Source organism: Stylophora pistillata, chromosome 2 (assembly GCF_964205215.1).
Source record: "Stylophora pistillata chromosome 2, jaStyPist1.2, whole genome shotgun sequence".
Lineage (NCBI taxonomy): Eukaryota > Metazoa > Cnidaria > Anthozoa > Scleractinia > Pocilloporidae > Stylophora > Stylophora pistillata.
The window spans coordinates 38261952-38278570 of record NC_142520.1 but is presented as its reverse complement, the minus strand read 5'-3'; the positions used below and the strand labels follow the sequence as shown (position 1 = coordinate 38278570).

Sequence of the window (16619 nt, the reverse complement as noted above, 5' to 3'; positions counted from 1 at the left end):
AAGTCAAAACAGTTCTGTATATGAGAAGATTTAATTATTTCAAGATCATCTAAATTGCTCACGTCAGTTCAAATTGATATAAAAATGTGCGGAAACTTTCGTTCATTAAATAGAGGTGAAAATTTAATGAAATAGGCTTATCTGTGCGGAAATAAACTCAGACAGGAATGTTTTACATCGCTGCTGATGTTCCCGTTTTCAAAATAACTTCGCCTCACAATAAATTGATGGGGGTCTCCTGATATGTTATTTTATACCGTGCCTCACCTTGAAATCTAATTTTGATCAGGTCCAACGGATGCAGCACAAGAGTTAAAGTAACCCCTCCGGACACGCCGGCTACAAGATGCTCGTAGCGAATGAACCGAGTGTTTGAAGGCGTTTTTGAAGCTGTTCGACGGTCAGAAATTGCTTGTTGCTCACTCATGTTGTTTTAAATTGAATATATATTCTGACCTCATTATTACGTGTAAGGAAACCAATAACGGTTCACACGATCACATTCGCAATTATTTCATCAGCTTCGTCCGCCATGTTGACAAAAGGTTATTACCAGTTTCCCTCTGCACCTCTTGACCGGTGGTGTGCGCACTCTGATTGCGTTGCATCATGGTCGTAAAACAAAAATTGAGCATTGCGCGTTAGAGTAAACATCTTTGGTGGCAGCAAGATGCGGCGTGAATATACGTGGATTGTGATGGGGATTCACTGTCTGTTGCTACTCCTTAGAAAGTTAAATCGTTTGACGAGCCTGCGCGACTCCTGTCATTCCTCCGTGACGAATTCGTTCTTAGGAGACAACTGACGTTTTTTAAAAAGATTCAAAACTGCAATCTGCCTAAGAATCTCGACACAAATGGCAACAGTTACGCTCACAACCGATAGCAGGATGAGTAATTTCAAAGTCAGCGGTTATATTCCACGACGCGAGTTATTCAACTGTGAATTGACCCTTGACATGCAAACGCATATTAGAGAGAAAGAGACCTTGTAACACACGAACTTTTTCCACATAGCGTAAATAAGTGATTTGTAAAAGGAGAAGCCCCACGCCTCCTAAGAGCGAATTTGTCGCGCTCCACCTTTAGTAAAAGCGTACAGAGTTTCAAAATACCCTTCGAGAATAGAGGAAACCTACATGAGGGTTTTGAGAACGTATCTCTGGAGTTATTACTTCAAAGAAAATAGCGCGCGCACAAAAGAAAATATTGCCTTTTGTAACACAATCTCATCCGGCTTCGCCAAAGAGAAGTATGACACCTCAAAACTGACCCATATTATCACATCGCAAAGGAAAGTCATCAAAAGATATCCTAATAACGGCTAAACGTTGAGAGTAGAAGGTTTAAAAGCGCTAGCGAATGGTAGGAGACGCACTGGCCTATCAACACCTTTCAACAGTCGACTGCGTTTTGCTTTCCGGCTTTCCGCCGTGTCGCCTCATGCAAGGTAGAGGTTTTCATGGATCAAGAGACTCTTTTCATTGCCCTAATTAAACTGTCCTTCATTCAGTGATCAAGATAGAAGATTTACCCCACAACACTCGCTATTATTTAATTTTCCTTCACTTAGGAAAGTGGGTTTACAACACGATTGATAAATGCCCTTGCAGTAGTAACACTATGTAACGCAACACACTAAACGCAACAATGGGCCTTTTCGCTCCACAAAAGAGTCTCAAACACTATCACTTAAAATGCCTAAAACATTTGTACCATTGGAGTGCGTTCGAGCCCGTTTGGTCAGAGCTGCTGAACAAGGATCAAAGTGGCCGTATAAATCTTTGAAAGGCTTTAAACTACGACGTACAACGAGTTTGATCTGCTCGAAAACCGGTCTAAAATTACATGCTCAAACGCAGTGCTTGCGTTTGTTCTTGAGAACGATATAATACGTGACAAATACGCACGAAAAATACTTCTACACGTTCGGACTATATCAAACTATATTTACCTATAGTGAAAGGAAAAAGAAATGGCCTTACTTTTACGGAATGTTCAGTCAAACTCTACCCATTTCTGCGGCTTTTACCGCCATATTGAAAATAACGCTACCACAATGCAATGCAATCGGAGAGCGCACACCGCCTGGGTGAATGGAGACCGAACAGAAATAGTAAGAGTACATCTTATTAGACGTTTTACTGTGTAGCATACCTGAGTATTTTTTCGATTTGTGCCGTATTTTGACGAGAAAAATATGAATAATATACAAACAACGATGATTAAAAATAATCCAAGATACGACACACCAAAACGTTTAGTAAGTATGTATTATTCAACACGCCAAATTGTTAATTGAGTGAGGGCCAATTTCACGGATGTTTATTTAAGAGGAGTGCGTGACAGAAGTATGCGAAACGGAACGGAATTGAGGCGTTGCCGTGTTGCAATTTCTATTTCCTTCAGTAAATAATGAAATTTCATTGTCGTCTAACTGCTTTCTTCGTTCGATTTATCTGATAAACTTGGATCAATATTTGCTAGCCATTCCGACTCTTCGTCGTCAGAAAAATGATTTAAATTGTACGCCAATTTTTTTGGAACTTCAATCCAATTCGTCGCTTGCGCGGGAAAACCTGTCTAACCGGTTCTATGGAATACAAAATACCGCGTGATATTTGCACTCGTCTTAGGTGTTATTTGCGCTCTACGGAGTGTAGTTGGGTAATGATCGGTAATTTAGTTGTTATGGTCGAAGTCCATAAAAACGCAGAAAAAAGAACGAAGTTAAGATCCAAAATTGCGCAAGATCAAAGCAGGAATCCCGAGTGGTCAAGACGGGCCCATCTTGACCGCTGGGGTAGGCAATCGGAATACAGGATTTGCTTCATCATGCCGGCGGGCGCTGCAAACTATATAATAAATCGTATTACTGAAGTAGTAAGGCAGTTAACCAAGTTAACTAATCGTGTTAAATTCGAAATTTCTCCTTAAACAAGGCGATCAAAGTAGGAGATAAATAAACTCAGCCAATGAAATCCATAGGAGAGAATTGGTTACACAACATCTCCATGCTTTTTTACAGCGTTTTGCGTGTTGCTTTGTCGTATTTGTTGGAAGGTTTATTATACTTAAGGTTACCGTGCACCTTAAATAGCGTGCACGGTAACCTTAAGATATCTACAGTTGCACGGTAACCTTAATACCGTGCAACTGTAGATATCTAAACCACTATATCAAATTAAAGCTTATAGAACTGGCTATCGGACTATACCAAAACTTTTGAAAAAATTAATTGTCGAATTTTTCACGACTCCTAAACGGCGAGCGCCCGGATCACCTTTTAAGAGCTACAAGTCAAAGGGAATTTGTTCGATTGCTCTCAAATTTTGACAGTAGCTAGTTTTACATATAAACAACAAAAGTATGTCTCAGAATTGTTTATTTCTAAATACTTTTTTTCAAGAGCGATTTTTGTACGATCACTCCACATTTTTTTAATCCTATTTCAAAAATGTTCTGTAAATTTTCACTGAAATTAAATATGGCAAATCGCAGACACGTTTTTTTTAAGCGCTTTGGCCCCAGAAATGGAGGAACACATTCAATAAGTAAAAAAAAAAAAAAAAAAAAAATTCGCTTTAACATGTGACGTTCAAAAGGTGATTCGGGCGCTCGCATTTAAAAGTCGTGAAAAATTCGACAATTTAACTTTTTGGTATAGTCTTAAAGCCAGTCCTATAAGCTTTAATTTGATATGGGGTTTAGATATCTACAGTTTAAACCGGACGCGCAACATCGCTTGCATGCGAGACACCCCTGAAGGTGCAAGGTAACCTTAAAGCCACAAGCAGGTCCTCTATGGTCTAAAAGCCATGTTTTTCAATCAACCCAACTGCTTTGTGTTGACTCAGAGTATACAATGGTTTACAGAAGAAAGTTTAAGGTCTAAAAATGCCCTTCTTTTTTATTCTGTCCACTGCGCACTATCCTAATAGGCTAATGTTTAACAAGGAGATTATTTGGTTACGATGAATATATGAAGTTCCATATATTTTGAACTGCGGTTATAGATACGTATGATGCACGATCCTCGCAGTAAAATACGCTATTTATGCAATACAGGTAGAGAGCGCTATTTATGCATCACGGGTTTATTACGAATCAACTTAACGGCCTCCTCCCAGTTGGCTTGATAGCTTAATTGGTAGAGCGCTGCACTAGTATCGCGGAGTTCAATGGTTCGAATCCCTTACAGGCCTGACTTTCTCAGGTCTGATTTTCGCTACTGAATAAATAGCGCTCTCTACTGCGAGGATCGTGCATCATACGTAACGAAATTATTACTAGTTCCTCGAGTTTCACGCTATAGGCGATCATCAGACAGAGCGAGAAACTCGAGTAACAAGTAATAATTTCCTTCTTTCACATTTGTATTTTGCTCTGCACATCTGCATCGAGCACTCCAAGGATAATGAAACAACTTTATTTCTTGTTTATTCGTTTATATATATTAGACATAAATATATATATATATATATATATATATATATAGTAGCAAATGGACTACTCAAGTGACGCACATATGGATTTTAATACAGCCTGTTTCGTAGACCACAAAAGTTGATCCACTCATCAGTTAAACTCCATACACACTGCGTATGTGTGTATATGTGTATGTGCGTATGTGCGTATGTGTGTATACACTGTGTGTATGGAGTTTAACTGATGAGTTGATCAACTTTTGTTGGTCTACGAAACAGGCTGTATTAAAATCCATATGTGCGTCACTTGAGTAGTCCATTTGCTACTGTAATCGCTCCTTCATTGTCGAGCACTGTCATGGATCCTACGTTGCCTATTTCGCTTATATATATATATATATATATATATATATATATATATATATAAGCGAAATCAGGGGAATTTAAATCCCCTGATGAGGACAGGGGATTTAAATTCCACTCATTCCACTCATCCACTCAGGCCACTCATCAGGGGATTTAAATCCCCTGATGAGTGGGCGACCACGAAACAGGCTTGTAGGGATGAACTTGTAGTTTACTTGTCTTTTTCCTCCCACAATATATACTTCGCTCTACTTCTATGTATTGAGCACTGTTCTACGAAAATCAGGTCACACTTTATATATATATATATATATATATATATATATATATATATATATATATAATTATACCTCAAGATTTAGGTTACTTGAACTTTTACTGCAACTCTGCGTTTCATGCCTCTTGCGAAGCAATCGTCAGGTAACTGCCAGGAATAACGGTTACAATCCACCAAAATTTGAAAGACGAAACAATGTGTACATGCGCGCGCAACATACTGCACGCGCTATCGTAACGTTAGGTTCTTTAACAGGAATTTCCTGACATGTCTGCAACCTGATGTCAGCTAATTTCTTTTGTTTAAACTTGCCATCTGCGGTTTACAAATGATAAAATATTTTTCCCACAAACACAAATTGCATCTTTTAGCTACATTGGAATACGAACTAGCTTGTTTCACCTTGCGCCACTTAATATTAAACTTAGTGTCCTTATCTTTAAGACTCCATATATATTTGCTAAGTTCAGTAGCATGCCTGTAACGTTCGTTTCGGAATGAACACAAGTGGTTGCTGTAACGCATTTTAAAAGCCGTGTCACAGAGACCAATGTACGTTTCCTTTGCGGTTTCTGTGGTGACCTCTGCCTGGTAAATTATGCTTTCCATGTTACAGTTTCCATCCATGGGGCATATGTCAGGTATTCGACAGTTGCAGCGTTTCCTAGCTCGATTGTTAGCGCGTGCGAGTTTCCGGATTTCAGATTTGTTGTGGTTAGATATGACAGTTCTAATGCTGCCCATGCAGCTGTAGCTCAGTTTAAGGGTGTTCCGGTTGAAAATTTTGTGAAGAGGATTAGTTTTTGTGAAATGCTTATCAATAAGTGCAAGGAAGCATTTTCCGACGTTAGTTTCCACGTTCTTGCTGTATGGTGGGTTAAACCAAGTAATATTCCGCTGCCTGTTTCTTCGTGGACGTGGTGCCTGGTTTGATGCAGCGTTGAATGACAGGGTGTAGCTGTACCCACTTTTTTGAGAGCTTCTTGATAAATAGGTTTAGCGCTATCGAAACATTCCCTGTCAGAAGATATCTTGGAGAGCCTCCTATTGATTGATTCAGGGATGTTGTGCAGAATGGATGGTGGGTGGTTAGATTTTTTATGCACGTACAGGGGGATGTTCCCTTCCTTAGTAAAAGGGTAATACTTCCCACTTGAGAGGTCAAGCGTGACGTCTAGAAAATTGGTTTTGGTGATGTTAGCCTCGACTGTGATTTTTAAGTCATTGTCGCGGAAGACTTTGCAAAAACCTTTCTTGATATTCTCTATTTCCTGCGGTGTTCCATTGAGGGCAGCCAAACCATCATCCCGGTATAAACCAATATTTTGACCATACTTCTCGGTAAGAATTGACAAGAGAAAGCATCCAGCCAGCTCACACGTTTCCGCTCCATCGAAGGACCCCATGGTAACATCAAAGAGGTTGCTGGCAGATTTTTTCTCCCATGGGCAATCATCGTTAAATAGCAGAGATCGTTTTACATGCGAGATAATTTTACGCTCATGGCCGTTGATTGAGCAGTACTTAGAGGCAAAATCTAGTGCTTTGGAAAGCAACTTCTCAGTGATGGAGGGGTAGAATTCACAAACGTCGAAACAGATGAATGAAAGAGAGCTCTTGTTTACTAAACTATTAAACCATTTGAGGACACTTGAGGTGTTTTTCCACTGGTTTGCTTTACTGCTGGTGATGATAGCGTTGTTAATTTCATCGAGGAGATGCTTACTGATTTTCCCAATTTCAGGCTTAGAAGAGTTTATTAAGCGGCATGATAGATTGTCTTGAAAATTGGGCTTATGGTCTTTCAACGTGATGAATGCATCTTCCTTAGCCAATTTCTCAATGCGGTCGTCTAACTTGAGTCGCTCAGCAATTTTGGCAGACTGGGAGTCTAACTTGTCAACAAGATGATCGCTTGACTTTTTGTAGGGAATGGTAATGTTCTCTTGAAGCAATTTGTCGTATGAGGAAGGATTCATGGTATAGAAATTATTGGTTTTATCGGCGGAAATGAGGAGGGTGCCTGGCTTCTTAATCTTGTTCTTAATGTTACTATGTAGCTTACTTTGAATACTGCATTTGGTGTCCTTGAATTTTATGTTCTGGATAAGCTGGGTCATGGCATCTTCAAAAGGTTGCAACTCGTTGATTTGTGGCGGAGAGTTTCTGGATTTGAAACCGTATGACTCGTTGGTTGTGGATTCTGTATTATTTAAGAAATGATAAGCTTTCCACCGCATCCGACGTAGGAAATGCTCCGTCTTCTCGATGAATCTCTTCAAGTATTCGTTCTTTCCTGGCAGTGTTCCAATGTAGCTAAAAGATGCAATTTGTGTTTGTGGGAAAAATATTTTATCAGATGGCGAGTTCAAACAAGAGAAATGAGCTGACATCAGGTTGCAGACATGTCAGGAAATTCCTGTTAAAGAACGTAACGTTACGATAGCGCGTGCAGTATGTTGCGCGCGCATGTACACATTGTTTTGTCTTTTAAATTTTGGTGGATTGTAACCGTTATTTCTGGCAGTTGCCTGACGATTGCTTCGCAAGAGGCATGAAACTCAGAGTTGCAGTAAAAGTTCAAGTAACCTAAATCTTGAGGTATAATTATATATATATATATCTATATATATATATATATATATATATATATATATATATATATATACATATATTTAGCAATTATTCCACGAGCGCGCGTTGGATATAAGATGATAGATTGCCAACGAGGCGCGTAGCGCCAAGTTGGCTATAATCATCTCATATCCAACAAACGCGAGTGGAATAATTGTATTATTAAAAACGCTACATTAAATTATTAAATTTTATTACATTTTTAGCTCCCTTTCAATTTTAAGCTTATGCGTACGCTTACCATATCGCAGTTTATGGTATATTGGCTCATATACCATAATGGCTAAGCCAATAAAAAGTCTTGAATTGTATTATCCAATGATCCAGTATATATCCCGCTTAGGGCAAATTTTCTTTTCAAACATTTTCAAGTGTGACTTGATTTTCGTAGAACAGTGCTCAATACATAGAAGTAGAGCGAAGTATATATTGTGGGAGGAAAAAGACAAGTAAACTACAAGTTCATCCCTACAAGCCTGTTTCGTGGTCGCCCACTCATCAGGGGATTTAATGAGAATAAACTTTACCATTGCTTATATACAATATAATTTGCATGATCTAACTAGTCTAATTTATGCAGCGCGAAATTGACAGTTTAGTTGTTGCGTAGGAGGGCTTTGCTTCTGTGGCGGCATGAAGACATGCCACATATATAGATATATGTTTTTTTAATAATAATGAAAAGAAATTAACCGGTATCCGTATTTAACCATTAGCCGTACCTGAAAGCCATCACCCCTTGGAGGCTCTCCTACAACTTGCCCAAATTGTGATTCATAATTTCCCTTGTGGCTGCTACAAGTAGAGTCAATTTACGTGTGTCTAGATTACATTCGGCAGATGGATTTGAGCTATTATCAGGCCCGCGCGCTGGTCAGCACGGGGGAGGGGGAGAGGGAGAAGTAGGCTTTCCCCTTGTGATATCCATACCTTCATACCTTGAAATAGGAGAAGAAAGGATTATATCTTAATCGCTTTTAGAAGTAATGGACTAATCAACAACAAAAAAAGGGCATACATATCTTGATTTGCTTTTATCTGTTTATGTTAAAACTTCTTCTCGAAGAACTTATGAAAGAGACCCAATCGCTTTAAAATAACGTTGTCTAATCCGTAAGTAATATCGCTCAATCCTTGCTTTCATGAAGAACAATTGAAGGAAGCTCTTTCATTGTTCTATAATTTGCACCAAGCCGTCTTCTTTCACGTTGCCTCCAGTCACACCATGGCAATTTTCCCCGGCGCAATACGAACCACCTCCCCTCCGGCTTGTTTATCTTTGATACCGCTGCCTCCTCCAGAGTACCCTCCACCTCCACCCGATGCGCCGTTATCCTCCGCTCCTCCTCCACCACCACCAAACCCTCCTACTGCTTCTGGTGCTGGTCCGCCGTTACTTCCACTGTTCATAGCTCCTGCTTGACCTCCTATCCAGCCTTGAGCACGCGACCCACCTCTCTTTCCGTGCTCAGGTCCTTTTCTGGAACAACTTTGGCCATTCCATTCCGCACCCACTCCCCCATGGTAACTAGCGTCATTATTGTTACATTCTCCTGGCTGACCCTTGGTACCACCCTTCTTTGCATGTGATGGATCGTTCCCCTCACTACTGGTTCCACTTGTTCCTGCCTGACCATCCACACCATGATATCCACCAAACGCGCCCCCTCCTCCTCCAGCAGCTAAAAACAGCAAATCATTTGTGGTATAAACAAAACTTCCTCCCCCTCCCCCAGTGCCAGCGTTGTCTTCGACAGACAGTCCGAGCTCAGCTGCTGTCATGGTCGTGCTTTGGCCACCTTTCACCTCCACTGAATCTCCTCCTCTCTGCCCCACAATAATAATTAGAACAGTACCTTTGGTCAGTCGAAATGTCCCCTCTATCGCTGCACCATAACCCCCGTAATAAGTTCCTGGTCTGTATCCATAGTTGTAGGAATGTGTCCCTCCCCGAGCACCAAAGGCTTTGATGAGATATTTAGCTGTTCTTGTAACGGTGAATTTCTGAATGATACCGAGTCTCTCTTTGCGGCCATCAGGCGTAAACGAAAGGAGAGCTATAAGAAAATGACGTAATATGTACTTACTGACGTAATGGGAGGGCCGGACGGGAAACTATTCGGCTCGAGGTCGTAGCGCTGAGATCTCGGTAATTAGGGTAAAAAGGATACAGTGTTTTAACAAATACGTTAATCGGACTCGTGTGGGAAAAGTTATTCCAGTTACTGAGTTCTTGGTCAGCACTTAGTTAAGAAGGCTTCGTTTAAGAGGCAGTTAGAAAAATTTCATTGTTTTGGCCAAAATTCAGTGCAAAACCGAAAATAAAATGTTTATTAAGTTCCGACCTTTACAGACGGAGAAGTGATCATAATCGTGTGATACGGCCAGAAAGTTTGTATCGAACATGGATGCAAACAAAAAACAAACAATCACACTGTTCAACCAACCTTTCACCTTCAGCGATGTTCTTGCCTCGATTGTAAATTGCGGACTTTTGGCTTCACACACATACATTCCAGAGTCTGATTCTTTCAGAACCGAAATAGTTAGGGTTCCTTTGTCTACTTTCATTCTGTTTTCGTCCCAGGCCCCCCCTGCTCGCTTCCAAGAGACGAGAGGAACAGTCTCCCCTGTGGCAGAACAGTTCAGAGACACTGACCCGCCAACCCCATTAGTAAGCATGTCGGGTGGCTTTGAGACAAATTTTGGTGCCGACCAAACAAACAAGGTCGTAACTGCGGAACCTTCTCCAAGATGGTTTCTGGCTCTGCATTCGTACGCTCCAGTGTCATTTTTTTCCACACCAACCAGCGTCAAATCCTGCTGATCGTAATCTTCCCTCCTTTGAGCCAAGGCACCGGTCAATCTCTTCCACGACACGACTGGTTTTGGAAAGCCGGTCACGTGACATTTAGGTAGCGTAATGTTTTGTCCCACCCTTGCATGAGTGGGACCTGAAGCAAGTTGAACATGTGGTTTGGCTAAATGGAGTTGATTTAAATAATTGATATTAAAGAATAGTAAAAAACAGATGATGAAATAAATTCACACCCAGTTTCTTCTGCATGCCCATTCTTACCTTCAACAATTAGCTTCGCAGACTGACTCTCCGAACCAAGAACATTTCTTCCAACGCAAGTGTAATTTCCAGCGTCGCTAAGAGTCACGTGATGGAATTCTAATCTCCCACCCCGAGCGCGAAGGTGAGAATTACTTTGGAGACGAGTGCAATTTGTCCCCACCCACGTCATAGTCGGTTGATGATTTCCACTCACCGAACATTGGAACACTGCACTTTGATTTTCCCTGAGCGTTTGCTTCATTGGAGAAACAACAACTACAGGGAGAGAGATAGGTTCCCCAGGTTCTCCCTTAACTCCGGGTGGCCCCCTGCGACCCGGAACCCCTGTGATACCCTGTGCACTCTTTTGACCTGGTGGTCCGATATTTCCCTGCTTTCCGGAAGTCCCTAGTCCTCCTCTAAAACCGCGTAACTCTTTCCTTCCTGTAGATCCACGTGGACCTCTCCTTCCCCGTGATCCTTTTGGTCCTTGCAATCCTGGTGGCCCCTGTACGCAAATTTGTTCTTTGGGCGAAAAAAATGATCGTGGTGACCATGAATTCATTGTCTTGTTTATCTCACTTCTAACCACATCTATCGTAACTTTACCAGGGTTGGCTCCTTTCTCAGGTAACTTAGAATGGCGACGGCTTCTGGCGTTAACTGGAAATCATTTTTTTTTTTCAAAAAGTGTTTGAAAATTAAAATGGTAACACTTTTAAATCTCCTTACCAGACAATTATCTCAACAGTGGTTTATTTATACAACTTTTGGCTCCAAACCAGATTCGTCTAAATGATGGTTACCAGGTTCTTACTAAGCTTTCCGTCGCTGAAAATTTGTGCAGGCAAATAATGAAAGGAGGCTGCCTTATTCTCGAGCAAACACTGATTTTCTTTTGCTCGCTTTTACGTGTACGATCGCCTCGTTTGAACGAGAACCTAAATTAAGCCCACCCTTACGCAAGAGTACTTCACCTCCGCAAAGAAGAAAGCAATAACCAACCGATTTAAAGAAAAATTCTGTTTTACAAATAGTTCTTCCGCCTTAAATTAAAAACAAAAAGCGACAATTGAGGGCCAAAAGGCAAACTTTTCACAAGAGAAAACTGGTGTGCCTGGCTAGTATATCGAAATACTATATTTTCCTTTATTCTTTTCGGCGGGCTGAACCACATTTGTTTCTTTTTAAACACATCTGTTACCAAATAAATAGAAAGCTGTGAAAATACTACGAATATGACCATGTTCTGTTCAGGGTTGATAAGGAACAAAGCCGTAATAGGAAGCAAATTAAAGTTCATATCTAGCTATTGTTTTTTCCTCCTCAAGGCGGAAACGATTAGCGCATATAGACATAATTTTGAGCTCTCACGCCAGTGCTTGCCCCAGAGGGGTAAAGGTACGTAAAGTCTGTTTACGAGCCTAGTGGCCCATTACACCGGTGCTTAACTCCGATTTCTGTAGCATGAAGCGACTAGGGGTATTTCTACTCCCCCCTGGATGGGATGCCAGTCCATCGCAGGGTTACCCCCAACATTAAATTGCCGGTACCCATTTATACACCTGGGTGAAGAGAGGCACTGTGAGAGTAAAGTGTCTTGCCTAAGAACACAACACAGTGTCGCGGCCGGGGCTCGAACCCGGACCACTCGATCCGGAGTCGAGCGCACTAACCATGAGGCCACCACGCCTCCACGCCCCAAAGGAGTAGGAGAGATAAAATAGGAAAAGGGGCGCTCGAAACAAACCTACCCTTTAACGGAAACCACGCTGGTGTTTTCCCCAGGGGAGCAGGGTAAGATAGAATAGGATAGGGGTACTCGAATCGACTTCACGAGAAAACCAACAACTCATGCTCAAAAGAGATTAGGCTCTTCGCTGCCATTCCTCAAGATGTCTCGCATCGCCCAGAGGCGTTGCGTGACACCTCAAGAAGCAGTTCGAAAGAGACTTGACTGAAGAGAGAGAAGTTCAAGTTTGCTTATAATAGAGCGTCACTTTGTAAAATCTTGAATATCTTGATGGTCTATGATAGTAATTAGAAGTGAGTATGCGTGGATGTAAATCCAAGAGAAAAAAAGAATGGTACAATTCGCTCTATGCTAATGAAGTTAGAATCTCATTGTAAAGCACAACGAAGATATGAGAGACTCTGCCCCCAATTTTTACAACCACGGTAATCACTTATTAGATTCATTTTGACATTTATTCGCCACTAAACCTCTTATTCAGGTAGATTGTGCGCAGATCAGTTGTATGTTTGATGTATCTTGTTCTTCTTCACGCATCAGTGATTGGACTTCTCCACTGAAAAAGATGAATTTCAATTTAAAGGTGGCACCTGTTTTTTAATATCGCCGGCCTGTGAATGGCGGTAACATAAGGGAAATTTCAAATTGTGAGCTTAAAGTGATCGAGAATTTCTTTGATTTTTCTTTTAACCAATTGCAACCAGATGCAAACTCGCCGGAAAGTCCATGACTCCTGAGTCATTTGCGTTTTTCATGCTCGAGGACACTATGTGGCTTTTCCTAAGGGCTTGTTGCAGTTTTGAGATATCCACCTTTAATGGGGCTAACCGATATAGCGTAAAACGGCTAACAAATTCAGCCAGTAGACGTAGAAATTGACACATTGTAACCGTTCGTCGTAAAAAGAAATTAACTGCAAAAAAAAACTTCTGGTGACAATAATAGAATGGTTACAATTACAAGTTTAGTATAATTATAATTATTATTATCATTATCATTATCATTGTTGTTATTATTATTATAATTATTATTATTATTACGATATTACAAAAAATATGCACTGCCCGCAGTTAGCAAAGGCTAGTCGAAGCGGGCAGTGTTTAATACGTATATTATAAAATAATGAGAGATTTACAGAGCAAGAGATTCAAAATTCTAAAGAAATTACAACTACATTGATACATTTAAGATATGGCAAGAGAACAGAACAAGCTAGGGTCTTATAGTTTTAATTTGCTATTAAAGTGGACAAATCAATATAATCGTCATATTTTCCGAGTCTCTTTAGGAGGAAATCAAGAATTTTACTTTTAAAATTGTATTTTGATAGCCGGCGCACTTCACAAGAAAAGCTATTCCAGATTCTAACACCATTTCTTGAAAATGCCCTTTTTCGTATATCTAATCTTGAACTTTCAACAAAATAGTCGCCTCTTGAAGATGATCTTGTCTTATGGGAATGAATATTAGCTTGATAAGTGAACAAGTTAGAGATGTTAGAAGATGACAAATTATTGGGTATGTTATGCATCAAGATGGCAACTGATTTAAAGTAAAGCAGATCCAAAGGAAGAAAACGAGAAGAAACAAAAAACGGGATTGCATGAGATATGTAGTCACCAAAGTACATTAAGCGAAGGGCTCGTTTTTTAAGGATCAGAATTTTATCTTTATGAATTTTTTGCAGCTTGACCCCATGCGACTATACCATACAACAAATAGGGTCAGATAAGTGACCTGTAAATTTGGTTTAGAGTACTAAAGGGTACAAAGTGTCTTAATCTAGAGATAACGCCGACTGATTTACTTATTTTGGATGCAACATGAGCAATATGGTGACCCCATGAAAGAGTTTCACGAATAAGCACTCCTAAGTATTTAATAAATTCCTTACGTTCTAGAGAAATATAACTGTTAGAATGATGGTCAAAGATTCTCAAATTTATTTGGTGATTCAGTTTTTTTCTGTCTAGGCCGAAATATAACATAGTTAGATTTTTTAATATTCAGAGATAACTAGTTAGCGATTAATCTTAGATGTTACAGAGTTCAGTATTAACTATGGTTTCGAGTAACTTAAGATTTTTATCAGCATATAAGAGATAAGTATCATCTGCGAATAAGTAAAATTTAAGTCGACTAGAGCCATTAGATATATCATTTATATAAAATATAAATGAGGAAAGTAGGGGTCCTAACACCGACCCCTGTGGAACTCCTGATAAGATTACTTCCTTCTTGGATATATTTTAACACCAATTTGTGTTGTTAGTCATCGACCTACTAAGTAAGAAGCAAACCACTTGTTCACTATTCCACGTATTTCGTAATGATTCAGCTTTTGCAATAATATTGAATGGTCGACCGTGTCGAAGGCCTTGCTCAGATCAATGAGTATACCACACGAATACATCTTTTTGTCCATGTTATTTTCAATTTGACTAATTATGTCCAGGATAGCGTGTTCAGTAGATCGTTTTTCGCGGAAACCATATTGTGAATCATTAGGTATATTACGTTTCTCAAGAGAGCATTTGAGACGATGATACATCATTTTTTCGAGAATACGATTAAAACAGACAGAATAGATATAGGTCTATAATTAGAAGGGTCAGATTCATCATTATTGTATATTGGAATAACTTTAGCAAGTTTTAGCTTAGATGGATAAGTTCCACATTCGAGTGATTTATTTATAATTATAGACAAAGGTTGACTAATGACCTGTTGAGCAGATCTTAAAATGCGAATAGGTAGAGAATATAGTCCATGAGCTTTATTTTGAGGAATAGTCATCATTTCTAGTTCAATTTCAGAAGGAGACACAGGATTAAAGAAGAACGAACCAGAGGAATTTAACTTTAGAAGATATTCAGTAAATTGTTTTGATGGATTTGGCATTTTTGAGGCTAAATTATATCCAACTGAAGAAAAATACTTATTCATTATATCAGGGAACTCAGAGGGATTATAGCATACTTGTTTGGTTCGCGGGAATTTTAAAGAGCTTATATCTTTTTGGACCTTGTTTTCCCGCCCTTGAAGACTATTGATACCCTCCCAGGATTTTTTTGGTGTTTGTTAAAATTTATTCAAAATATTTTTGGAAGTGCCTTTTCTTGCTAATTCGTGTAAGCATCAATACTTTGTTACGATAGATTTTGTAAGCATCAATGTCACCTGAACAATAAAGAGAGTTCTTTATTTTAATTGATTTTCTGATTCCCTTTGGTATCCAAGGTTTTGAGAGTCGCTTTATCTTGCGTTTTGAAATTGGCTTTAAAGGAGCGTGCTTATTGAGAAGATTGTTTATTTTTTTATAAATTGAGGAGGAAGACTTATTCACGTCACTTTCTTTTGAGACTGCTTCAATCAGGTCAATCTGTGAGAGGTCCAGCAAAAAATTTTTCTCAGAATAGTTTGAATAATCACGAGTTAGTCTACTAAGACGGTTATAATTATAAATATTTTTAGTGGAGAGAAGATAATAGAATTGTGAAAAGTGATCAGTTAGATCCGAAATTATATTACCACTAGTTATGATATCTTCCATATTACTCAGGAAGATATTATCAATAAGTAAGTATGAATTGTTGTGTACTCTCGTTGGTTTGTCAATTGCTGGAGTTAAATTAAAACTTTGCAGAGAGAGCATGATATTTTGAGCATGTTTGCAGGAGTAAAGACGAAGAAGATTTAGACTAGTATTACCCATCAAGACATGTCTCTTCCCAGAGGCATTAAATCTTTCAATTATTTCCTCAAAATATTCCTGGAAACGCTCATGGTGAATTGTGCTGTCTATAAACAATACCGCAAGTTATATTTGCATATTTGGGTAGATGCAACTCAATCCAGAGAGCCTGAAAAGATTCATTTAAACTTCTTTCAAGAACTTTGAGTATTTAAATTGCTCATCAATATACCTATGCATGATATTAACTGTTGGTTGCAAAATGGCCCAAATCTTAACCGTTAGCTGTGAAAGCTATCACCCCTTTGAGACCCTCTGATTAGCCTTTATACTCTGCAGTAATCGAGCTTTTAGAAACTCGACCCTGGCTTTCGTGCTCAAAACCCAGCTCTTCCTTATTGTTTTGTA

The 16619-nt window shown here is 39.5% G+C and overlaps 1 non-coding gene and 1 pseudogene across 1 annotated transcript; both read right to left on the bottom strand.

The window, feature by feature from the left end:
• Positions 1-8819: 8819 nt before the first annotated feature.
• On the bottom strand, positions 8820-15071 carry LOC148739386 (uncharacterized; annotated as a pseudogene).
• Positions 12386-12457, bottom strand: Trnar-ccg (transfer RNA arginine (anticodon CCG)). Its single transcript has one exon. It is a non-coding gene; the product is annotated as a tRNA-Arg (tRNA).
• Positions 15072-16619: the final 1548 nt, after the last annotated feature.